The 27,405-nt window shown below is 36.1% G+C and overlaps 1 long non-coding RNA gene across 7 annotated transcripts; it reads left to right on the top strand.

Moving 5' to 3' along the window:
* Positions 1-858: 858 nt before the first annotated feature.
* On the top strand, positions 859-26,863 carry LOC25480233 (uncharacterized). 7 transcript variants are annotated; one of them, XR_003008511.2, is made up of 8 exons: positions 859-1,165; positions 1,273-1,325; positions 1,533-1,599; positions 1,767-1,917; positions 1,999-2,051; positions 2,159-2,235; positions 10,566-10,949; positions 11,040-12,609. It is a non-coding gene; the product is annotated as an uncharacterized lncRNA (long non-coding RNA). The 7 variants fall into 7 exon arrangements; XR_003008512.2 differs by having other exon boundaries at positions 2,128-2,235; XR_003008509.2 differs by having other exon boundaries at positions 1,767-2,051.
* Positions 26,864-27,405: the final 542 nt, after the last annotated feature.

The following is a 27,405-nucleotide window of genomic DNA, read 5'->3' as shown; positions in this document are numbered from 1 at the left end:
TATCATCCCGGGAAAGCGAATGTTTTTGCTGATGCTTTGAGTAAAAAGACTTTGCATATGTCTGCTTTGATGGTTAAGGAGTTGGAATTGATTGAGCAGTTTCGAGACTTGAGTTTGGTTAGTGAGTTGACACCGGATGGTGTGAGGTTCGAAATGTTGGAACTTGTGGATCGAGTAGTGTTGGTTAATCAAGGTAAAGGTGGAGACTTAAGATTGGATGAGAATGATGTTTTGATGTTTCGTGATCGAGTTTGTGTGCCGGATGTTTTTGAGCTTAAGAGGCAGATTTTGGACGAAGGTCATAGGATATGCTTGTTTGGTTTGTCAGAAATCGAAGATTTAACATCAGAGACCGTCGGGTTTGATGCAACCGTTGTTTGTGCCAGAGTGGAAGTGGGATAGCATTTCTATGGACTTCGTTGGAGCATTGCCTAAGACTAGTAAGAGTTTTGATTCCATTTGGGTGATTGTTGATCGGTTGACGAAGTCAACACATTTTGTTCCTATCAAGACGGGTATGTCTATGGCGAAGTTGGCTGAGATCTACATTGAGCAAATTATTAGATTGCATGATATTCCTTCTAGTATTGTGTCAGATCGGGATCCGAGGTTTACTTCTAAGTTTTGAGAGAGTTTGCAAGCTGCTTTGGAAACTAAGTTGAGATTGAATTCTGCTTACCATCATCAACTTAAAGGTGCATTTTCATGGCAAAGATTGCTTGGCAAAGAAATTAAAATATGCATGCCAACCCTAGATTTGCCCTAATTTGTATACTAAAATGTCCTTCCTAAGTTCCAAAATAACAGCACTGCCATTCAGCATTGCCACCACACAAATTGACCAATTAGAATTTAGAGGCCAACACCGACCAAAAAGAAGAGGCTGACACAAGCAAACAAAACTGCCAAATACAAACTCCCACTCAAGCTCCCACTCATACGCTCCCACTTCTTCCCTTCCCATTTAAACGAGTCTTTTCCATGAAAATGATAGTGCATAACAGAACCCAAATCACTTTCTCATATGGTTTTTATTTTTCCTTCTTCTTCCTCTTCTCCAAATCCATTTTCAATTATTCCCTTCATAATCTATTCTAATTGTAGTTCTGATTCTGTGCAAAATTTGCTTAATCTTATGCTTTTCTTGCTGAATCCAACAGTGCAGGTTGTAAGATTCAAGGAATGGATAAAAAATTATTTGATTTGTGTTTTCAAGAGGTGCTTATGATTTTGATTTTGTAATTTATAATCATAAATTTGTGTTTTCAACAGGTGCTTCTATGTGTTCTAAGGTAGAGAGTAGAATATTGAATAGCTTCATCATGGTGAGTTTTGTTTAGTTGTAGTTTATGCAATAAGCTTGATTCAATTGATTTTATGCCCATTTGGTACTTTGCATTCTAACTGTTTGATTATATGCTCATTTGAATATATGCATTCTATTTTGTATGATATATTCTAACTAATGTAATAGCCTAAATTTTATATGGACCTAAAATTGAACGTGGTTTGTGTTGATGAATGAATGACAGATGCAGAAACAGGGGAAGTGTGATTTCTTACGGAGGGATAATCATATTCACTCTTTAAATCTATAGAGTAAGTCAAATGCGAAAGCAAAAATCTTATAAATTTTGTTCCTATGTTGTTCAATAAGTCATGTCAATTTGGTTCTGTTTTTTTTTCTCATACACCTTCCATTTGTACATTTTGTTTAGTTCCATCATTGGTTGTTTGACATGCAAAATGTAAATTCTAAATTGCAGCCAAGTTTTCTAATGTCACGTATTAGTCGAAGAGAGTCTGAAGTTACAATGCAACCAAGGAAAGACTTGTGTTCAATGAAAAGCCTCCTGCTGATAAACTTTTGTTGTGCTCACAGAGGCAGATCGCGTGCGACGGCCGCAACAATTGAAGGTTAATGGCACCTTTCTCTAATTCGATCTAAACAACACATTTGGTGCTATTTAATTTTTATTTTCTTTTATTTTTTGTTAGCATAATGTAGAAAGGAGGAATCACCAATGAAGCATTTTTACACCAACTGTAAGGTAAATGAGTTATTAGTTATGTTTGGGCTGAATTATGAGTTAATACTTGATTGCAAAATGCATATTTTGACTTCAGTTGGTCTTTGTTTTTCAATGTTGTTATGTAGATTAACATGTGTAATTGTTCTCGGTTGTCCTTCTATTAGCTGGCTTCTTTCCACCTCTTGAAAAACTTTTTGAGAAGGTTACTACTCTATCTTTTTGAGTATTAAGGAAAATTATCGTTCTGTTTGGTAGAAATTTTATATGTATACACATTTATTATTGCTTAACCTGCTACTGTTACATCAGGAGCATTAATGCTTCAATTAAGCACATAAATATCAACTACCCTGCCCCAACTACATCCAATTTAAGAAGAAAACTGAACTGAAAAAAAATTTATACCATCAACATAACTATCAATAATCAACAATGTCATTAAACATCAACTATCACATATGATTTCACCATTCAAGCATTCCTTACATTCTAAGTAAGATAGCATACACATCTCATGATAAACATCATATCTAATACAATCATTCATTCATACAACTTCACTTAGTTATATAAACATAGCCACCACAATTCTTAAGACAATTGGTTCAAGAAACATTTTCGACCAAAAATCATATCAAGTGGTCACCGACCATCATTGACAAATCCCAAGGCAAGACGGCATAGACAAGTTGAAAACCTTCAAACAATTTTAATCGACAATGTATTCATGAAGTTAAGTCGCCTCCGGATCATTAAACATTAACCCAATAACAACTTAAGTTCGTATGAAAAACCCAATTTCACAACCTTCGCTTTCCCACCTGAAATATCACTTTATACATGATTAAGATGTTTGACCACTCTTACAAGTTTTACCTAAGTCTATATAAGCTGTAGGTTCAACTTATACGTCCCAATGTTTACAAAGGTTTGTTTTCAAAAAAAGTTTGGAATTCCCAAAATTTCCCAAGTTAAGACTCAAATAAAGAATTTCAAGTTTAGGCAAGCTAATCATTGTTCCAGTAGGTTTTAGGAGATTAACAGTAGTTAACATGTTTAAAAAATCATTTTACAAAGCTCGGATTGGCCTCCAAAGACCCGGAACAAAAGATTAATGTGGCTGAAACTGGAGCTGTTCGCTTAAGCGACCACATGGTTCGCTTAAGTGAACTAGTTACAGTAGCAAACCACGTTGTTCGCTTTGTGGTCGCTGACTGGTCGCTCACCAGTTCGCTTAAGCGACCACATGTTCGCTTAAGCGAACGAGTTCCAGTAGCTACAAGAAAACTTTGCTTACCAGCTCGCTCACCGATCGCTTAAGCGACCCACACCCAGAAAAGAGTATGAATGTTCGCTTACCAGGTCGCTTAAGCAAACCTCTAAGCGAACCTTCACAGGTTTGCAGAAAATGTTACGGGTTTGGACCCCAAATCTCCAATTTTGATCCCTCATTGCTCAAATGTGTTTCCAGAACATGTTTATAGGTCAATATGACTAGAAACACTCACAAAGACTCAATCAAACTTGAAAACACATGACAATTGGACCAATTCACCATTTTCACCAAAACACCAACAACATCTCATTTCTCAACAACAAACCAAGGATTATGCAAACCCAAGCCATGAATTATCATCAACAACATGACTAAACAACACCAACAATTGATCATGAAACATATCACAATTCATCAACAACAATGCATAATTCACCAATTGAGCATATTTTCACACATACCCATTTTCATACACTTTGAACATGTAATTTCAAACACATGTCTAGATTGAGTGGATCAATTGATAAAAGCTAAACACATACCAATATAAAACTTGTTAGTAACTTGTATATACAGGACACGTGCAAATGTGCAGATTGACCGGAAGGAAAAAGATCTTATGCACTTTTTTACCATATCAAGCTAATGATTAAACTTTATTGTCAATAACTTAAGTGTCTTGAATAACTAAAGAAACAAGTTTTTCATCTGAAGTTAGGACAATGTAGGAGTTTAATTATGAGACTAAGAAACTTTGATGACAGATGGTAGCCAAACACGGAGCTCAAGATTATATCTGATCCAACACTCCACTCCAACCAAAATACAACCAATTACAATCAAATGGAAAAAGTAAGTATCTCATGCTCCATGACAAATCCAACACATGGCTATATTGAGTGATTCAATTAAATGAAGTCATGTGAAAACAATCCTCAAAACAAACTCAAGATAACCAATATTGATATGAAAGATTCAAACTTATAAGGGAATAAGAGATAGGAGAATCATTACAACAATGGATAAGTGAAGTCCTCTATCATGTACATGGCTATAAAACATTAACAATTAGTAAATAAAACTCAACATCCCATCTGCATGTATAAAATAGAAATATCTAAAGCATTAAGTTGTGCTTAAGAGTAGTGAACTTTAGCTTGGACCAACATCACATATCATATAGTAGATGGCCTTGGTTGATCCTGCAATGACTATAAATCAATAAGAGCTGACTCACATGATATAGTTACCTTCAATTAGAATAACCAATTCTTCAATGTATTTTAGTGTCTTTGCATAATTAGAGCAAAACCTTTGGCGTATATGAAACTCAGCCATTCTTCCGCAGAAAAGCTAGAGTTCGTGGGTTTATCCGGTAAAGCGGTTACTCATGAACTGTAGTTTGGATTGGTAATGCACTTCAGTTGGGATTAGCACAATAAATTATACGACAAAGGTCGTTACTTGGTCTCGAAATGAATTGAAGACAGTGTCACGGACCTGCATAAATCACCTTGCCAATTTTATAGCAACAGCCACTCCAATGTACCGCAATACAAGTCAACAAATACCCAATTCGCATGGCATGTAGTATATGCAATTGGCATATTTGTGCAGGGAGAACTAAACCCTGCAATTGCCTAAAAAATGAGACACTTGTGTCCCGCGGCCCCAACATGCAATAATAAAAAGGTACAATCCAGCATAACTGATTCACCCCAAAAAATACTTATTGACCAACACTAAATGCAATTCTTCTATCGCTGGCACATCCGCACCATTTGAAACGCATGTCCTACACATTGATACCACAATACGGCTTACACGCGCGTGTTCCACAGCCAGTAGTCTGTTATTTCACTATCACATCCAGCCGGGCACCCAATTTGATCGATCATCCTAGATTGCTTATGCGCATCCGGACCATTATAATCAGCCCTCTAAAACACACACATATAGACGATCTACTCATAACCAAACATACAATAAAACACAGTCACATGACAGTCATTCACATTATAAAACATATAATCATATTTTCAACATCAAATAAGATCCCGAATGAAGCAGACACAGTCAGTAGAGTCATCTGATCTAAAAGTCATTCATTACTCATCACAATTTAGACATAAACAGACCACGAACAAATCACTAATTAGAGTTTTCCATATAATGTATTGAAACAGTAACCTAATACCAAAATAGCATAACTGCGCGCAAAACTAACCGAAGGACATACACGCAATAAAAGTGTGCAATATCATAATCACACTACAGCAAAAAACTGGCACACTCCATGTCTCATAACACACATCAACCCAGACGCCAACCGCAGTCTGTCTTCAACGGACACTGCACGAAGTAATGGTTCACTTGGTACACGTATCTCGACTCAGTTGTTGTTGCAGAACGGGTAAAACCCCTATGGACACACTGCAAAGGAACATGCCTTATGTGCAAAATACCATTCCTTGAATCACCAGTCACAGCAAGCTTTATAGCATGTCCTTTCATCAAATTGCGCGCTGCACGCAAAAGACTCCACTGACCTCCAATCCTGCAAAAGACGGTATTTCGAACCTTCATGAAGACCATCTCACACTTCCAAACATTACCATAGTGATCAATAATAGATAGCCGAGTCGCAGTCTTAGGCATTGCATCCTCGCAGAAACCAAACCAAGGCAAAACCTGCACATGAGAAAATGAAAACCGCTATTACCCATCGCAATCAACAGTCTAATATATAGCAACACACACTTCGCATCACATATCAGTTACCAGATATCCAGAATTAACATCGGAAGCTGTGAGTAAATGGACATTCGTGCGATAGAACTGCAGCACCATGCGACCTTCAGATGGGATTAACCTCTTCAATATAGGAGGAAGACCATTGTTGGGGTAGTCAACTTCAAGCCCTGATTTATCTTTGATGATCATGTGCATAAGATTTGATTCTAGATAAGGAAGAGTGACCCATGCAAGACTGCCTATCTTATATACATCCTTCAATACTGCCCAACCATCTCTCAAATACACCTTGCCTCTTTTCTTGTGCACCCTAACCTCAAACATGTTCTTGTTGGGATCGCGCAGCATCACATACTCATCAATGTGCAATCCACACTCCTTGGCAAAACATGATGGCATCCTCGCCTTCACCTTATATTGACACAAACTGAATTTCATCAGAACCTTACAAACAAATAGATACAGTAGTCACATGTAACTTAGACGGGGCATGCATCTGGCGGTTTCATCAGTAGCGCGAGATAATGCAGGAAAATGCATACAAACTTAGACACATATACTCAATAAGCTCAAGCGAGCAACAACTTAATCGTGACCCAATGTAAACACAACAACTCAAAAAGAATAGCTATTTTAATATAACTAACACACACTTTCAAGAACAGAGATGGATAAGTAACAAATGTGACCTCACTTTTACATCAAACAAAATCAACTATTTAAAACTCAAATAACAAAAAATGGTTAGCAACTTATTTCCAAGTACATTGAACTGATGAGACGACACACACGTCAACGGCATGAACACGCCGATGAAAAACACAACACCCCTGCAACGAGTACATAGCCATAGATCAGAACCCTGAATAACACAAATTCTGCTATTTACACACTGTCACATGGTTTTCAAGCAGGGCTACAGTTAGAGTACGTCGACAAACATCCAAACAACAACAATAATATTCACATACGACAGTAACAACCAACACAATTTAATAAGGGGAATCTAATGCGACAATATCAGAATTTTATCCAGACAGAGGCAGATCGCTCACAATCGTGGGATCAAGCTCAACGACATAGCTCTTCAACTTATGTATCTCCTGAATGGAAAATTCATCTGTGATCCGGATAGCCGTCCCTAAGACAATGACAGCACGGATAACCAATCGACAAAAAACACACATATCAGAGCACAATACACCAACACACATCATAAATCCAAACCTTTTGAGGGAAACCCAGCCAGAGCGACATCAAAACAAACAACACGATCCGACGGCCTGATGATGTCCTTGTGCCTGCAGGGTATGGGGAGATACCTCAGGTAGGCAACTTTGTTATCAGACTCTTCAGTCAAAGATAGTTTTAAGGGATCCTTTTCAGCGAACCTGCGCGCCTTGCAAATAGCTCCCCATGCACCACCAATCTTGCACACCAAACCATTATCCTCCTCAACAATTTGAAAGAAACACTTCCAAGCAAATCCCAGTTACTCAATCACCTTGATCTCTAATCCCTCACTTGGCAACGATTTCTGGCAAAATCCTACCCAAGGCAAAACCTACAACGATAAACAAACAAATAATATGAATATCTGATAGAATTTCCTCGACATGATGTGACCAAACAGCTGAACTAATGTGTACCAAAAATCCAGAGGTTATATCAGCCGCAGATAATTCCACAATATATGCCTCGCAAAATGTCAACTTTCCACCACAGCATAATCCACGATCAAGCTTTGATATTATCGGCGGAGTACAGTCAGGGTAGTCAACTTCCTCACCATACCTATTTTTTAAGCTCAAACTCAAAAGACGTGGGTGCTCATAGATGAGGGTTGCCCAAGCACCGATATCAATCTTGTAGAAATCCTTCAAACCAAGACATCTGGGCAACCTAGCAACAGCCTGCAAGCAAATATATGGTGTTACATCCACAAACATACCACATATTTCTCATACTTCAAACGAACAAAATAACATGCAATATTATAGAAAAACGGCCTCACATTTGTGATGTCAAATTCCAGGAGATATGAATCCAACATCAACACCTCCTCACTGGTAGAGGGCACACCCAGGTCAAATTTCATGAGCCCTAGCAATGCAACATTCACATCATATTAGTATTGGTTATCCAACCGATATATACCAGAACAATGCAAGCATATCCCAATCTCTATATAACATATTGCTCACACATTAACTTTCAGTGAGATCAAAGCTTCTGCACCATGTAAGCAATCATCTGCCAATTCTTTGTTGTTGCCCTGGTCCATCCTAACAGGCTTGATAACGTTTGAGAACTATGGGAAACCTTAATGAGCCTTTTTAAATGAGCACCTAGACCGTAAGTCTACACAGCAAACTTGTTGGAAAATGTAAAGCATGGGGGACAAATTACAGACACGGTGAACAAAAAAGCATATCAACAAAGTTGGAAAGTGGTTCACATATCACCCCATCTGCACAGCTTCTTATAAGACACAGAATATTCACTATGGTTAGGGTTTATATGGCAACTATATGGTTAGTGAATATTCTGTGTCTTATAAGAAGCTGTGCAGATGGGGTGATATGTGAACCACTTTCCAACTTTGTTGCTATGATTTTTTGCTCACCGTGTCTGTAATTTGTCCCCCATGCTTTACATTTTTCAACAAGTTTGTTGTGTAGACTTACGGTCTAGGTGCTCATTTAAAAAGGCTCATTAAGGTTTCCCATAGTTCTCAAACGTTATCAAGCCTGTTAGGATGGACCAGGGCAACAACAAAGAATTGGCAGATGATTGCTTACATGGTGCAGAAGCTTTGATCTCACTGAAAGTTAATGTGTGAGCAATATGTTATATAGAGATTGGGATATGCTTGCATATTGAAGAATATGTTATGCTTTGTGATCCCAAGAATAATGAGGTCGAAGTTCAGGTGGACATAAAAAACAGCAAAGTGTTCTTCAAGAATGGGTGATTTGGTTTGAAGGATTTATCGGTGCTTGGGCAACCCTCATCTATGAGCACCCACGTCTTCTGAGGCTGAGCTTAAAAAATAGGTATGGTGAGGAAGTTGACTACCCTGACTGTACTCCGCCGATAATATCAAAGCTTGATCGTGGATTATGTTGTGGTGGAAAGTTGACATTTTGCGAGGCATATATTGTGGAATTGTCTGCGGCTGATATAACCTCTGGATTTTTGGTACACATTAGTTCAGTTGTTTGGTCACATCATGTCGAGGAAATTCTATCGGATATTCATATTGGTTGTTTGTTTATCGTTGTAGGTTTTGCCCTGGGTAGGATTTTGCCAGAGATCGTTGCCAAGTGAGGGAATAGAGATCAAGGTGATTGATTATCTGGGATTTGCTTGGAAGTGCTTCTTTCAAATTGTTGAGGAGGATAATGGTTTGGTGTGCAAGATTGGCGGTGCATGGGGAGCTATTTGTAAGGCGCGCAGGTTCGCTGAAAAGGATCCCTTAAAACTATCTGTGACTGAAGAGTCTGATAACAAAGTTGTCTACCTGAGGTATCTCCCCATACCCTGCAGGCACAAGGACATCATCAGGCCGTCGGATCGTGTTGTTTGTTTTGATGTCGCTCCGGGTTTCCCTCAAGAGGTTTGGATTTATGATGCGTGTTGGTGTATTGTGCTTTTTGTTGATTGGTTGGCCATGCTGTCATTGTCTTAGGGACGGCCATCCGGATCACAGATGAATTTTCCATTCATGAGATACATAAGTTGAAGAGCTATGTCGTTGAGCTTGATCCCACGATTGTGAGCGATCTGCCTCTGTCTGGATAAAATTATGATATTGTCGCATTAGATTTCCCTAATTAAATTGTGTTAGTTGTTACTGTCGTATGTGAATATTATTGTTGTTGTTTGGATGTTTGTCGACGTACTCTAACTATAGCCCTACTTGAAAACCATGTGACGGTGTATAAATAGCAGATTTTGTGTTATTCAGGGTTCTGATCTATGGCTATGTAGTCGTTGCAGGGGTGTTGTGTTTTTTATCGGCGTGTTCATGTCGTTGACGCGTGTGTCGTCTCATCAGTTCAATGTACTTGGAAATAAGTTGCTAACCATTCTTTGTTATTTGAGTTTTAAATAGTTGATTTTGTTTGTTGTAAAAGTGAGGTCCCATTTGTTACTTATCCATCTCTGTTCTTAAAAGTGTGTGTTAATTATATTAAAACAACGATTCTTTTTGAGTTGTTGTGTTTACATTGGGTCACGATTAAGTTGTTGCTCACTTGAGCTTATTGAGTATATGATGTCGCGGTGTTTGGTCCGAATCAGATAATAGTTAACGAAAAATTATGACTTCTTGGTTTCTATTTGTGGTTGCACTGTGTGTCTAAGTTTGTATGCATTTTCCTGCATTATATCGCGCTACTGATGAAACCGCCAAATGCATGCCCTGTCTGAGTTACATGTGACTGTTGTATCTATTTGTTTATAAGGTTCTGATGAAATTCAGTTTGTGTCAATATAAGGTGAAGGCGAGGATGCCATCATGTTTTGCCAAGGAGTGCGGATTGCACATTGATGAGTATGTGATGCTGCACGATCCCAACAAGAACATGTTTGAGGTTAGGGTGCACAAGAAAAGAGGCAAGGTGTATTTGAGAGATGGTTGGGCAGTATTGAAGGATGTATATAAGATAGGCAGTCGTGCATGGGTCACTCTTACCTATCTAGAATCAAATCTTATGCACATGATCATCAAAGATAAATCAGGGCTTGAAGTTGACTACCCCAACAATGGTCTTCCTCCTATATTGAAGAGGTTAATCCCATCTGAAGGTCGCATGGTGCTGCAGTTCTATCGCACGACTGTCCATTTACTCACAGCTTCCGATGTTAATTCTGGATATCTGGTAACTGATATGTGATGCGAAGTGTGTGTTGCTATATATTAGACTGTTGATTGCGATGGGTAATAGCGGTTTTCATTTTCTCATGTGCAGGTTTTCCTTGGTTTGGTTTCTGCGAGGATGCAATGCCTAAGACTACGACTCGGCTATCTATTATTGATCACTATGGTAATGTTTGGAAGTGTGAGATGGTCTTCATGAAGGTTCAAAATACCGTCTTTTGCAGGATTGGAAGTCAGTGGAGCCTTTTGCGTGCAGCGCGCAATTTGATGAAAGGACATGCTATAAAGCTTGCTGTGACTGGTGATTCAAGGAATGGTATTCTGCACATAAGGCATGTTCCTTTGCAGTGTGTCCATAGGGGTTTTACCCGTTCTGCAACAACAACCGAATCGCGATACGTGAACCATTATTTCGTGCAGTGTCCGCTGAAGACAGACTGCGGTTGGCGTCTAGGTTGATGTGTGTTATGAGACATGGAGTGTGCCAGTTTTTTGCTGTAGTGTGATTATGATATTGCACACTTTGCTTGCGTGTATGTCCTTCGGTTAGTTTTGCGCGCAGTTATGCTATTTTGGTATTAGGTTACTGTTTCAATACATTATATGGAAAACTCTAATTAGTGATTTGTTTGTGGTCTGTTTATGTCAAAATTGTGATGAGTAATGAATGACTTTTAGATCAGATGACTCTACTGACTTTTAGATTCGATGTTGAAAATATGATTATATGTTTTATAATGTGAATGACTGTCTTGTGATTGTGTGTTTTATTGTATGTTTGGTTACGAGTAGATCGTCTATATGTGTGTGTTTTAGAGTGCTGATTATAATGGTCCGGATGCGCATAAGCAATCTAGGATGATCGATCCAATTGGGTGCCCGGCTGGATGTGATAGTGAAATAACAGACTACTGGTTGTGGAACACGCGCGTGTAACTCGTATTGTGGTATCAATTTGTAGGACATGCGTTTCAAATGGTGCGGATGTGCCAGCGATAGAAGAATTGCATTTAGTGTTGGTCAATAAGTATTTTTTTGGGTGAACCAGTTCTGCTGGATTGCACCTTTTTATTATTTCAAGTTGGGGCCGCGGGACACAAGTGTCTCATTTTCTAGACAATTGCAGGCTTTATTTCTCCCTGCACAAATATGCCAACTGCATATACTACATGCCATGCGAATTGGGTATTTGTTGACTTGTATTGCGGTACATTGGAGTGGCTGTTGCTATAAAATTGGCAAGGTGATTTATGCAGGTCCGTGACACTGTCTTCAATTCATTTCGAGACCAAGTAACGACCTTTGTCGTATAATTTATTGTGCCAATCCCAACTGAAGTGCATTATCAATCCAAACTACAGTTCATGAGTAACCGCTTTACCGGATAAACCCACGACCTCTAGCTTTTCTGCGGAAGAATAGCTGAGTTTCATATACGCCAAAGGTTTTGCTCTAATTATGCAAAGACACTAAAATACATTGAAGAATTGGTTATTCTAATTGAAGGTAACTGTATCATGTGAGTCAGCTCTTATTGATTTATAGTCATTGCAGGATCAACCAAGGCCATCTGCTATATGATATGTGATGTTGGTCCAAGTTAAAGTTCACTACTCTTAAGCACAACTTAATGCTTTAGATATTTCTATTTTATACATGCAGATGGGATGTTGAGTTTTATTTACTAATTTTTAATGTTTTATAGCCATGTACATGATAGAGGACTTCACTTATCCATTGTTGTAATGATTCTCCTATCTCTTATTCCCTTATAAGTTTGAATCTTTCATATCAATATTGGTTATCTTGAGTTTGTTTTGAGGATTGTTTTCACATGACTTCATTTAATTGAATCACTCAATATAGCCATGTGTTGGATTTGTCATGGAGCATGAGATACTTACTATTTCCATTTGATTGTAATTGGTTGTATTTTGGTTGGAGTGGAGTGTTGGATCAGATATAGTCTTGAGCTCCGTGTTTGGCTACCATCTGTCATCAAAGTTTCTTAGTCTCATAATTAAACTCCTACATTGTCCTAACTTCAGATGAAAAACTTGTTTCTTTAGTTATTCAAGACACTTAAGTTATTGACAATAAAGTTTAATCATTAGCTTGATATGGTAAAAAAGTGCATAAGATTTTTTTCCTTCCAGCCAATCTGCACATTTGCACGTGTCCTGTATATACAAGTTACTAACAAGTTTTATATTGGTATGTGTTTAGCTTTTATCAATTGATCCACTCAATCTAGACATGTGTATGAAATTACATGTTCAAAGTGTATGAAAATGGGTATGTTTGAAAATATGCTCAATTGGTGAATTATGAATTGTTGTTGATGAATTGTGATATGTTTCATGATCAATTGTTGTTGTTGTTGTTTAGTCATGTTGTTGATGATAATTCATGGCTTGGGTTTGCATAATCCTTGGTTTGTTGTTGAGAAATGAGATGTTGTTGGTGTTTTGGTGAAAATGGTGAATTGGTCCAATTGTCAAATGTTTTCAAGTTTGATTGAGTCTTTATAGTCATATTGACCTATAAACATGTTCTGGAAACACATTTGGGCAATGAGGGATCAAATTTGGGGATTTGGGGTCAAAAGGGGTCCAAACCCGTAACATTTTCTGCAAACCTGTGAAGGTTCGCTTAGAGGTTCGCTTAAGCGACCTGGTAAGCGAACATTCATACTCTTTTCTGGGTTTGGGTCGCTTAAGCGACCGGTGAGCGAGCTCGTAAGCAAAGTTTTCTAGTTGCTACTGTAACTAGTTCGCTTAAGCGAACCAGGTGGTTCTAAGCTTAAAACTGATTCTAAACATCACCCTATGGATTATCTAAGGTTTGTACACACTTTCTATATCAATTCAACAGTTTTTTATCATCTAATCATCAATTATCCCTCTTAACCCTAATTTCAAATTCTCAAAAATAAACCTACAACATGTTAAATCTAATTATCAGAATCATAGGCTTAAGAAGATTGAATGTTAGTCCCTGTAACACCCCAAATTTCTATTTAATTAATTTTGTGAGGTTAAATAGGAGGAGTTGTGTTTATTATGATTATAATGTGGATTAGTGATGCATTATGAGGGATAATAGGATGAAGAGAAGAATTAAGTAAATATAATACAAATCGGAGGTGTAGAATATAAGTTTTAAATAAGTGGGGGAGGGGAGGAGTAAAAGTATATTGAATAAAGGAGAAGAAATTTATAACATGTGATTGACCCAAGTATAAATAGAAACATTAGAAGTTAGAAGAGTCACTTTTGTTGAACGTGAAAAAAGAAAGAAAAAAAGGAGGATAGGAGAAGAAACCCTAGTTACGACGGGATCAAGCCAAGCTGGAAATTTCAGAAGAAATCGAGGTAAGGGGGAGAATCTCTTCATCTCTAGGGTTTATTATTTTGTTGTTGGGTTGTAAAGGGGTTGGAGTATGAGCGTTGTTATGATGGTGATGAGGACGTTGTTGAGGTTAATTAATTCTTAAGCTATGATTGTTGTTATGAGGAAGAGTTCCACTGAAAATTTATGATGAATGAATGTAGAATTATTGTTAAAAGAGTAATATCAAGGGAACCTAGTTTAGAGATTAGAGTTCGGAACTTGACCCTGAAATAGTGTAAAATTGGATATTTTGAGAGGGAATTAACACTCAAATAGTAGGGTAAACCTAGAGTGATGATTAGGGAGAATTTGGGTGTGTTGGGATTGAGTTAAACTGTTGTTTTTAACCATTTTCCCTTCCGAACTGGATTTCGGTCAAAACATGAAAGTTTTAGGTATGTCTGTTAGCTTTCCAATGGATTTGGTTTCACTTCAACCAGACCTCTACAACTTGAGTTATGGTGAAATTACCGTACCTGGGTCATGTTGCGTTTTTCGTGAAAGTTCAGCATAATCTGTTCAATGAGCCTTAAAACGTCCTAGAAAATAATAAAGAGTTTAAGAAGGTTGTTAAAGAGAAAGGTAATAGTAAGGATCCTAAACTATATAACTTAATGAAGGAGTGGGTTTAAGCGTAATTAGAAGTGATTAACTCAGAATAATAACAAGCTTAAATAGGAACCGAGGATAGTAACCTATGAGAATCTAATGGTGTCAAGATGGCTTGAAAATAGAAAGTGAAAGATAAATACAGGAGACGTTATGAGGAATATTAATCGAGAGGTTAATACTTAAATTAGAATGGATAATGGGGTATACTACTACGATGAAAGACGTAGTAATGAAGAGAATGAATGACGAGAGTAGATTCTAAAATGCAGTAATGAGTAATGAAGGAATATGATGTGTACATATGCTCGTATAAGATGTTGATTAATGGTGAGAAGTTATTGACGTGTGATGAGGATCTATGTTCAAGTAATAATTGTTGAATGGTGAGGATGAATGATATCATAATTAATGATGTTTTGTGAATGACGAGTAATGACGATGACATGTCTTGTTTAGGGTGACGAGTAAATAATGAAGTGGGTTATGTTATGAGTAGGAGTTAAAGTATTGGGTAATTTAGGGGATGATAATATTATTGAGAAAGGATATCAAGTTGATTAAGGGTAACAAGACGAGAAATTACTAGAGCAAATAGTGTGGGTATGTGGTGAGACTAAAAACACACGATTTAGTAAAAAGGGTATAAGACGATGATAATATGGGATGTGAAGTAGGTTCTTTTTCGAATAACTAATGAGTTGAAATATGATCTCCTTAAACCAATAATGAGTCTAAGAATACTGTTGATTGAAAGAGGGAATGAACCAAAGTAGTTAAAGAACTTAAGATGAGTGTTAGACAGTAACATATAAGATGTAAAAAAATGAATAAAGAATATGATCGTAAACGATGAGAAGATCGTTAAGACGAAATGTAAGAGAAGGTAAGGAGTTGTATATTAAGGACTGAAAACATAACAGGAATGATGATAACGATGAATAAGAAGAGGATCGATTAGCAGGGAGCAAGATGCACAGGAAAGAGGATAAGAGGTAGTAGTTGTAATGAGTGACGAATATAATAACGACCGGTATCAAGAGAATGAAACCTCGAATTATAATGAAGTATTAGGTTAGATAATAACTTTAAAATTAAAATGAAGTTAAGATTAGGGGACGGACGATGTATAGATGACGACGAACGTGTGAACAAGTAATAAGATATAAAGTCGTTTTATTGAGGAGAATAAGTAGGAAAGAGTTAATAACAATTGTGAGGAAAAACCTAGATATATAGAGCGGAGACTTTGCATGTAATGATAGCGAATAAGAAAAACAACTTGAGACCAAGAATGAGGAATAGGGTATGATATTAGGAATAAAGTTTATAGAGTCTAGAATAAATGAGAGAATAATGTATGTTCGTAAAATGAATACTAAAATAAAATATAGGGAAGTTGACGTAGAATTGAATTATGTGTAAGGGTTGGATTAGTGAAGAGATACAATGGTGATATAAACGGTTGATAGAGATGAATAATGAGGAATCCATAATGTGACGAAGAGTGATGACGAAGATATTATATATATGTAATTAAATAAATACGATGAGAAATGATAATGTTTATATGTTAGTGATGATGAGGATGACGATAACTACATCAGTATGATGAGGAGAGTAATGATGTTTATCTATGATGATGATGAGGGTGGTGTGTAAATATATATATATTGACTATGAGAATGACGACGTATAATTATGATGATGACTTGAATGATGGTGTCTAATATACATTGATGATGAGAATGACGATGTTGACTTATGATGATGATGTGAATGACGATGATGTGTTTGTCTTGATGTCGTGCATAATAGGAAGAGTCCGAATTTATGATTCTGATTTGTTGATGATGTTATGATCTTTTAATACTTGAAGAGTCTGTCTCATGCATGCATGTAGAGTCGTGTCTAGGAATCATGATGATGAAATGACGATGAAAGTCCAGTAATAAAGTCTAAGCATCATATAGAGATTCCCCATCTTTTTGGTTGAACCGCGTAATTTGATCTCTTAGTTTAGCGGTTTTAGATGGGGGGAAAGAATCGGGCAAGGAATGTTCGCCTCATTTGATCCCATGAAGTGATGGAACCAACTTCTAGGGAATGGAACCAAGCGCTAGCTCTATCCCTTAAGGAAAAGGGAAAGAGATGAAGTCTTACGGCTTCTTGGTTCTCTTATATGGTGCCACTAAGTCTTATGAAGGAAGAGATATGGAGATTTGGATCCTCAATGGGTGATCCAGAAAACTGATTTTGCTGCACCAAATTGAGTAGTGCAGGCTTGATCTCGAATTTGTTACCCTCAACCGTCGGGTACACAATAATAGCTTGTGGCTCTTCCATTGAAGGAGTAGCATACTCTTTGAGAGTGCGTTCAGCCATAGCAATATTATTTTGTGCCTCTCTCTTTTTCTTATGCAAATATCTTTCAATCTCAAGAATAAATACTCCGAGACTTTTACTTCTTCGCATAAGAAATCGAGAATCCAAGAATTTAATGGTAACACAAAAAAAGAAAGAAGTAGAAGAAAAGAGGAAGAAGAAAGAGTTCTAATCACAAAGAAAGAGTTAATTAAATTAGTTTACTCCCCGGTAACGGCACCAAAAACTTGATGAGATAAAACTACAAGTGCACCGTCTTACCGAAGTAGTAATAAAAGAATATCATTCCGACAAGGAGTAGTTTAATTTAATTAACCTTTGATGGTGATTAAAGGAGAATCGAGTTGTAAGTTAGGGTTTTCAAAAGATTGAAAGATAATATAATAAAAGGAGCCTTGGGATCATTGGTTCATCCAAATGACAAGTCCTTCACAAACCAAACTATAAGCTTATAACTTTATGTTAGACCTAATTTCTCAAGACAGTTTCTCTTTTGTTCCTCTAGCAACCAAGCCTATTTCGCTGACTTGATTACTATTAGAATTTGGTTCCTCTAACAACCAAGTGTAACACCCCGTTATCCCAAAGTAATTAAATAAATAAATATAACATCAGAGTTTAACACCAAAACGGACATGTCACACTACTTTTCGAAATTTCTTAAATAGAATATAAAACTATTTAATAAACATCCTTCACAAAACAACGATAATTTGCAGCGGAATATTCTTCAAATATTAAACATCAACATCCAACAATAAATCCTGGCACAAAGGCCCCAACATAAATATTCATTGTTCAAATAACAATAAAAGGCTCCACAACATGTTTCCAAAATTTGATACATAAGGAATGAAAATAAACAAGTAATCCCCATCCCGTACGTATCAAAGCCCTAGACATTGAGCCACCACCTACTAATCAGGATCACCTGCAAGTTACCCATAGGAAGGGCAACATTTCCAAGCAGAAGGGGTGAGATTCACAACAATAATAATAGATATAAAATTCATCAATTGAATCTAACACCCTAACATAATAATAATTATGCAATTTACATATATACTTCATAATTAACAACATCAACAATAAGTGGTAAATTCAACCAATAACAACGACTCATGCAACTACTAGACAACACCGCTAGACTCCTCAACAATGCGACTATGCACATGCATGTGGTACCAATTTACAGGGCAAAAGCCCTCACCGAGTTTTGAATGGTTAAAGCATTCATCAGGGCATAAGTCCTCACCAATTTGAACAATAAAGTGTTCCAGGGCATGAGCCCTCCCACTTTATATGTTATGCAATGGACTCCACTTGTGCATATCTACATACCAACTTAACTTATCAATGCATATATATATGACTTACAACCCCACAATTAAACAACATGTATGATTTAATTAAATGTAAACATACATCACAGTCATCAACAAATCATCATAGTTAATCCAGCAATTCCAGAAAATACACAATTGATCATAATCATGCTCATACATCAAGTTCATCCATTTCTATTCAATCATATAACAAACAGTTCAGATATTGGGCAACTCGCCTCGCGAGTGCATCTGCTCGCTATGGCAAGCTCAAGAAAAAGGTTACTCGTCGTGGCGAGTACGAGGCGAACAAGAAAACGGGTGCTCTCGGGAGTTTTGACATTTTTCTCACTAAATCTTCATTTTTAAGCTCCCTATTCATCTTTTTAATCTAAAAATTGTCCCAGTCCTCTCTAAAATCATTCAGGCGCTCAAAACTATCCATCTTACACCTTATAACAACAATCTAAAAATCATGATCTCTCACTCTCTAACTCGCCATGGCGAGTGGTTCTGCTCGCGAGGCGAGACAAGCTACTCGTCGGGGAGAGCGATGAATATCAGTACAGGCAGAATGCAAGTTTTTCCCAAAAATCCCAATTTCCTCAATTTCACTTCCCAAATCAGTTTACAGATATGAAATGAAATATTGTATGCACTAAGAACCTATTTCTAACATCAAACCAGTGATTCCTACCCTCAATTCACCCAAAAACCCAAGAATTCAACATAAATCCAAAATCCCCAATTTCTACCATAAACCTGTTAAATCAAAATCAGAATTAAACATCTACACTACTGAAGTAAACCTCACCCTTACCTTAATTCAGATGAACAAATGCACAGAAATCTGGTTCACTTGGCTCTACTTGGCTCTTCTCCCTTTTCTCCCAAAACTTGTCTGTTTTCACGTAAAACTGCTTTCTGACTGTTTCTTTTCCCAACTCCCAATACATAACTCCCCTTTATTTCATTTAACTCCCCCTTAATTCTATTAATTTTTAATTAAATCCCCAACCTCCAAAATAATAATAATTCTCACATTATTCTAATTAATATTAAAATAAACCATATAATAAAATATAACACACCACATAATCAACAATAATTATTTAAAATCATATAAAAGACTCTAAATAAATCATAAATAAATAAAATAACGACTAGGGCGTTACACCAAGCCTATTTCGCTGACTTGATCATTATTAGTTCCCTTGAAGATCGAAACTATATGTCTCAAAGAATGCAAAGACTATTTCGCTGCCTTTGCAATCCTTGTCTAAATTCACTTGTTTGAATATCAAAACTCCACTTTCGTTTTATGAATTGATATTTGAGATGATGGATAAATAATTATCAAACCGTCCACTTTCGTTTCCACAGTTTGATAATGGTTGATCCATGTTAAAGCGGTGAATTTTGATAAGAAATTAGGGTTACATAAGATTAAGGCTTAGAGCTTGGCTTGATTAGGATTATGTCATTTAGACTTATTCAACAATCCTAAGACATAGAGAAGTCTACTCACTCATGTTCATCGTAGACATGGAGAAGAAGAGAGAAAACATAAAAATCTAAGCAATCACTAGAATGTTCCACAAGTAAACTAAAACAGAGTAGCTTAAAATCTAAGCAAAAGCAGCAAAAGTAGTTTTGGAGGGTGGCACGGCCGTACCAAGCCTACCACGGGCCATGCCAAGTTTCTGACTTGAGGGAGATATATTTTTGTCTCCGAATCTTTGTATTTTCGTACCGAATCAGCTCCAAAACCCCTTTCTTTTTCTCCAAGACTCAATCCATCCAATATTCGTTTCTGAAATATAACGGTATGCAATTGTAGTAAAATAGCTTAAAAAAGGAAATAATATTAAAATAAAATAAACTTAAATCTAATTAAAATAAAACTAAATAACATATTAAAATAGGTAATAAATGACTCATCAGTTTCTATCTAAGAGAGCGAGGAAACGAAGAAAATTCGGGAAAATGTCGAGCATTTACCTAATTACCCATGTTGAATCAAAAATCTTTTTGATGAATGTTTTAATAATAACAAACCTTATGGAATAAACACTAAATTTTATGAATGGTGATCTACTGATGTTTGCACTTAGGTCTTTTCACATAAGTTGACAAGAAAGAAGTCTCTTACAACTGCATATATATACTCATTGGTAGAAAATCAAAACAGTAGTATCACAAGCTGAAAGAAGATATAAAAAGAATATTGTTTGAATCAAATGAGTGTTGATTGAAGATTCAACAAGAAGATGAATTTTATAATCAATTGACTCATCCTCATCACCACATGGTTTTTAGCAAAGCCTTAAAGATTCGAGGAATAAAGGGTTACTATTTGAAAGGAATGATCTTCAAATAGCTTCTAAAAGGGTTTAAGGAAAAGGCACAAAAGTTTCATTCAAGAGAATGATTGAATGAACCTTCATGATTACATGCATGCTTAAACTAAAACATCTCAAAGATACTCAATGGACAAGAAACATTGTGTGCAACCACCAAGAGAAATTATGAGATAAATCGCATCATCAACAAAATAAGTCAAGGTTAATTAACCGAGAATGTATTGTCATCTCATATAGAAAAGAACATCATCAACTCCGATGAAACAATGTTCTCAAGATGAGGATGCATATTACACTCTAAATTATTCTCATCATTTCATCAAAATGATTAGAATTAACTTTGAAGAGAAACCAATTCATGAATGAATTATTTATTATGTCATTCATTAATGATATTGATTGGAGAAATATCAAAGAAGAAAATACATGATCATATGCTTGGAGATTCTATCATAAAAGACTTATGATGGTCCAAGAATCTTCCATCACTATTCAAGATATAATTTGGAGAATAGAAATCAATCAAAGGAATTTTGACTTTGAGAAAGGTTTCTCATGTTCCTACAAATATCATTATGGTCATACAAAGTGAAGAAAACATCCTTATTTGATGTTTTAAAAGATAACTGTGCTCGTAATTTTTGGATGTCAAACCATTAATTGATTTGAATCGTCAATCTTTGAACTCTCGATTTTTATTCGTTGGAAGGGAAAAAATGAGTAAAAATCCTTAAGACTTTGGATTCGGGGGTTGGTTACGCGAAGGGAAGGTGCTAGCACCCTAAGCGTCTATGGTATTCCATAGGAACCTCTTACCTAGATTATCTTGTGCTAAATTCATTTGCTTACTTGAAAAATTATTACCTAAAAATCTAAGTGAAAGAATGGAGGGAGAAGAAGTATGTTTTTGGTTATTTTTATTTGATTTGGAAGGATTGACTCCCTTGCCTACATACCCTTAAAGAAAAGGGATCAACACCAATGTAGTTCACCTAAAAAAATTCTTTTTGGTGAGTTGGGTTGATTTTAACAATTTTGTAAAAAAAGGTTTTAAGAAGAGATTAGAGGCCTCAAGGCATAAGAGAAAAATAAGATGAGGTTGTTCAAATTTTAATTACAAGCAAATCAAGTCTAATATGAATGTTAATTCAATTTAGCATTTGATTAAGAAAATAAAAGAAAAAAAAACACTTGGGTTACAGACCAAGGTTTATTAAGAAAATATTTTTGAAGTTTTGCATATTTGATTTTTTTGGGAAGATGAAAACTAACGTAACGGCGTAACGTAACAAGAAATAAATGTGAAGCGTCGGTGCATATTCTCATTTATGGATATTTACAAGGGACCTAGATACATGCTAAAGCCTCAAGAGAAAATAAACGACAAGAAAAATAAAGTGCACAAATTAAATTACATCAATTCCTAAATACACACTAAAAATAATAACAATAAAATAAAATGACGAAAATTAAACATGCATGAGATGATTTAAAATACTAATACAAATATACTATAAAAAAAACAGTAAATAAATGATTAACACAAAGTCAAATATTTTTTTGTAAACTTTTTAGAAAAAATTTTGTAAGTGAAAGAGGTGCAGAAAGTAAAAACAGAGGTGTAATTAACAAAACTGTAGTCAATTTTAAAAACAATTGGGCTCAGACTGGTTAGATCTGGACCGTCTGATGAAACAGAAGGTCTAGATCTAATCACAGGAAGTATCATCACAGCCACAGGATCTGAGATCCAACAGTTAAAAAAAACACGTAAAGTAAACACTGAAAAAAGGTAGTGAAGCAGATACCGTCAGATTTACGATCTAACGGTCCAAAAACCAAGTCGTAGGGTAGATCGCATTAAAACGCACGCACAAGATTTCGAAAACCAAGGGGAGTATATAAGTGGAAAGACAGCTAAAAAACACATACAAATCAAAACATTTCTCTCTCTAAGTTAAACTTAGAGAGAGAAGCTCTCCCTTATCTCTATAGAACCTTTTCCGGAAAACCGAAGGAGGAAGATGAATCTTCATCTTCTCCGGCGAGCTTCGCCGCTCCGGCGCGGTGGTTTGCCGACCCAACAGGGCGGCGCCGCCACACAAGAGATACGAAATCTCTCTGTTTTCAAATCTTTTTACATATTTAGATATCCTTTTTGGAGTTAAACACGAATCCGAACTTACTTTTTTCAAAATCAAAGTAAAACTCTCTAGATCTACACTTTAAGATTCGGATTCAAACTTTTTTTCAAACATTTTCGAAAACAAAATCACATCACATGCAGATTTTAAACGCGAGAAAAAGAAAGAAGGATAACGAAATCGTTACCTCTATTGGATCTGTTAAGATCTGGAGATAATATTCTTCGGAAAACTTCAAGTCCTTCACGAATCCGAAAATCTTCTTCTTCGATCTGTCACGAAATGAACCGATCAAAACCCTTGCTGAGATCCGTCACTGTTTCTGTTGTTGATGACGGTGAGTCCGAGTTTAGTTGTCGCGATTTCAGCTTTGTTAGTGTCGGATTTGTTACGATTTACTTCCTGATGATTTGAAACCGAATGAAAGGAAAGAAAATGGTGTTGTATGAGGTTTATGATTATTCTGGTGATACTGGAAAAAGATGAATATTCATGCGGTGTTTGTAACGCTCCTATTTCTATTAAAGCAATTAAACATGCGAATAATACATTTATTCAAGAAATAGAGATTACGTCATATTCAAAATTCAAAAACCGATAGACATGTATATAAACCTCAACAGTCGCAACGGAATATAAATCAGAGTGATCAAATATATACATGCCATGAGCAAATAAATCATATCCCAAAGATAAATCTCAAAACCCAAACATACGGGTAGTCATCAACAAAATAATAATCCAAAGGAAAATATAAACAACCTAATCTAGACCGACACGACAAGCCTAGATCAGAGCCGACACGACACCGATATCGGAGGAAGCTCCCGATATCCCAAGCAAAAACTCACCGAGACTACTCCTGCACAACGTCTACTCACCCATACAGGCAAGTAGACGGTTAAAACCATTGGGGGTAAGCATTACATTATCATAATCCAGATAACAATTAAATCAAATAATATCATGCACTTGAATAATAATAGTCATGCATAAATACTTATATCACAACTTGATAGCTCCTATCAACATATATCAATCACATGAGTAATTATCCAATCATAAACATTCATTCACAAACATCAATCATTGAGCAATCATTATCAACATTCATTCATCTCAATTCATCACCAATCACCCATTTCACATAGGACTCATGCTATGATATGCACTTATTGACACATAATGCATGTGGTACCGAATCTCCAAAAAGGTCGTCACCCAAATCCAGATCTCAAAAGATCTCTGCCAGGCCGAAGCCCTATAACGAATAAAACATCGTATCCAGATCTCAAAAGATCTCTGCCAGGCCGAAGCCCTAAAACTAGATCCCAAAAGATCTCTGCTAGGCCGGAGCCCAATAATGAATAAAACATCATTTCATCTCGACTATGATGCATGGACATGTATAAGGACTCGATAATGCGACAACAATTCACAATCTCAACTCAATATATAGGACGACACCCAATTATATTGATTATCTCCACAACATTGCATTATCAAGAAAACATGCCCATACACAAATAAATCATAGTATTCACCATCACCCATCAACATGATTATCAATAATCAACAATGTCATTCAACATCAACTATATCATATAGTTTCACCAATTCAAGCATTCTCATATTCCAAGTAAGATAGCAAAATATATCTCATGATCATTATCACATCCCAATTACATATTTACATACTCAATTATTCACTCTAAATACTTCATTAAGCCCAATATCAAGTTTGGAAAAGTTTCACGACTCATAGAAAAAGTTATGATAAGTTTTCACAAAAATCCACATGACCCATGTGTAGTAATTTAATCATATCTCAAGTTCTAAAAATCATTTGGACGTCAAACCAGAGCCATTAGAAAGCTAACATAATTATCTAAAACTTTCATGTTTACACCAAAGGCCAAATCAAAACAGAAATAGGTGAAAAAGACGCAAGAACGTGAAACAAGGGATGCTGGAACTGGCAATTTCGCTTCTAGAGAAGCTTCTGGCCTGCTTCTGAAGTAGGCTTCTGAAGTGTACTTCTGAAGGGTACTTCTGGCCTGTTCGCTTACAGCTTTTCCAAAAAGTGCGTTTTTCACCATTTCGCGCGTAAATGCAAACCGTTAATCGGATTTTGATGTCGTTTTCACCTACACGATCCTGACACTTGACTCTAACATAATCTATAAAAATTTCATGTTTCAACCATCCCAAAAGTCATTTTCCAAAACCTCACATAATCACTTATTGGCGAAAACACTTAAACATCGACATTTCACACGAAAAACTCGTTTTCTCTCAAACGACTCAACTAACATAACAACAACATGAAAACAGAAATTCTCATAGGTTCAATTCATCCAACAATAACAAAATTTCAGTCAACAACCATATATATATCAAAAAGTTCATTTTGGTCCTTCACATGAACACTTAACTCAACTTCACCAATTTCACAAAACCACCAACAACAATTTATTTCTCATCATCAATCCACAATTAAGTATACTCAAATTATAATTCACTTACAATAGCATCAGTTGACAATAACCACATCAATGGAATATGAATCACATCTCATTTCAATCAAAACATATCAAATTTCATCAATTAAGCATAATTTCATAACTTAACATTTACACATACTTTGAAACATGTAATTTCACCCATAAACATATCATAATCACCAATTCATGCACAAGAAAATAGCATCACAGCAAGAGCACGAATTTAACAACAATTGTTCATCAACCCATTTTCATACAACATGAGAAAATGCAAAGATTGTACATGATTATGATAATAACTAACCCCCTTACCTTAGAAGAAGATTAACCCAAACTCTTGCTTCAATTCAGCTCCTAAGTCACCCACTTGATTCCTAAAGCTCTTCTCTCCAAAACCCTTTTGCTCTTCTCTTCACCTCTTTCTCTCTCTACCTCTCTCGAGAAATATTTTTGTGAAATGAATGAATTGATTCTTCTAACACAACCCTAGTGTTATCTCCACTAATGGGCTTAACTTAGTTTCTAGTGGGCTTAACTCATTTCTATTCAAACCAAAAATATTACTACACTCCAAACGATATTTTAATTAATAACGGTAAAATGTCACTAACGGTAAAATCTCGACTTTCTCCAGTAACTTAATGAAATAACCATTCTCACTAATTACTTAAAGCAATTCCCACTAAAAATTATAATTTTACCCATCCTCACAAAATTACCAAAATACCCTTCTAATACGAAAACCCATGAAAATGCACTCAATGATGATTAATCACACATAAACATATAAAACACATAATAAAAGTAATTAAAATAAATCTAACTAAAATCGGGCTGTTACAGTGTTCATGATGTGTTCATGAGTTTTTTGTGATTTTTGGCTTTTTGATTCGAAAAAGTGGAAAGAGAAAGGGTTTTTGTGTTTGTGTGATGATTGTTGTAGAATTCTGACTGATTCTGACTCTGACTCATCCTGACTCTGTGTAGTAAATGCAGAGGTATTTATAGACTGCTGGATTAGGGTTTGGACCAATGAGATGTTGGCTTGTGATTGGTGTGATTGGATCACAACAATCACAAGCTGACACGTGGACATATTGAAAATGAATGAAGAAAAATTTGACTAATGAAGATATTAGCAGTGATATGAGTTTTGATAAGAAATTCTAAGTGAACTTTGAATGCAGAACAATTTCAGCAATTTGAAGTCTCTTGCTAGTTTTAGCAATGAGCAATTGTAATCAGATATTACTTAGTGAACTCCCCTTGGAAGTGCAAGGGGGGGGACAGGACTGACTTCCGGTTTGTGGAAGGAACATGTATAAATTGCTTTGGGTCTTCTCTTCTTTCTCTCTCTGTTTATCCGCTGCAATTAGTTCTGAACATCACTTCAGAAGTAGAACTCTATCTGCTTCTGATCATTGTTATCAGCTTCAGAGAAAAAAGAAAAAAAAACCAACACAATTCAAACCCCCCCCCCCCCCCCCCCCCCCATTCTTGTGTTTTTCTCACCTTCAAAGTGGTCGCTCGAATTATCTGAATTTGACATACACTACTAGTGTGTTTGGTGTAGAAGAGAAGTTGTGAAGATAAGTAGGTAAGAGATAGTTTGAAAAGATAGAAAAAGATGATAAATAAAGTAGATTTGATGGATTGTTTGATATAAAAGAGAAATGAGAGAAAAAGAAAAGAGAGAAGTGTTGTTTAGATTTAAAAGTACTATAATGTCCCTAT

This window comes from Medicago truncatula, chromosome 6 (assembly GCF_003473485.1).
Source record: "Medicago truncatula cultivar Jemalong A17 chromosome 6, MtrunA17r5.0-ANR, whole genome shotgun sequence".
In the NCBI taxonomy this organism is placed as follows: Eukaryota; Viridiplantae; Streptophyta; class Magnoliopsida; order Fabales; family Fabaceae; genus Medicago; species Medicago truncatula.
Note: the sequence above shows the minus strand (reverse complement) of the source record. Positions and strands in the feature narration are given on the sequence as shown.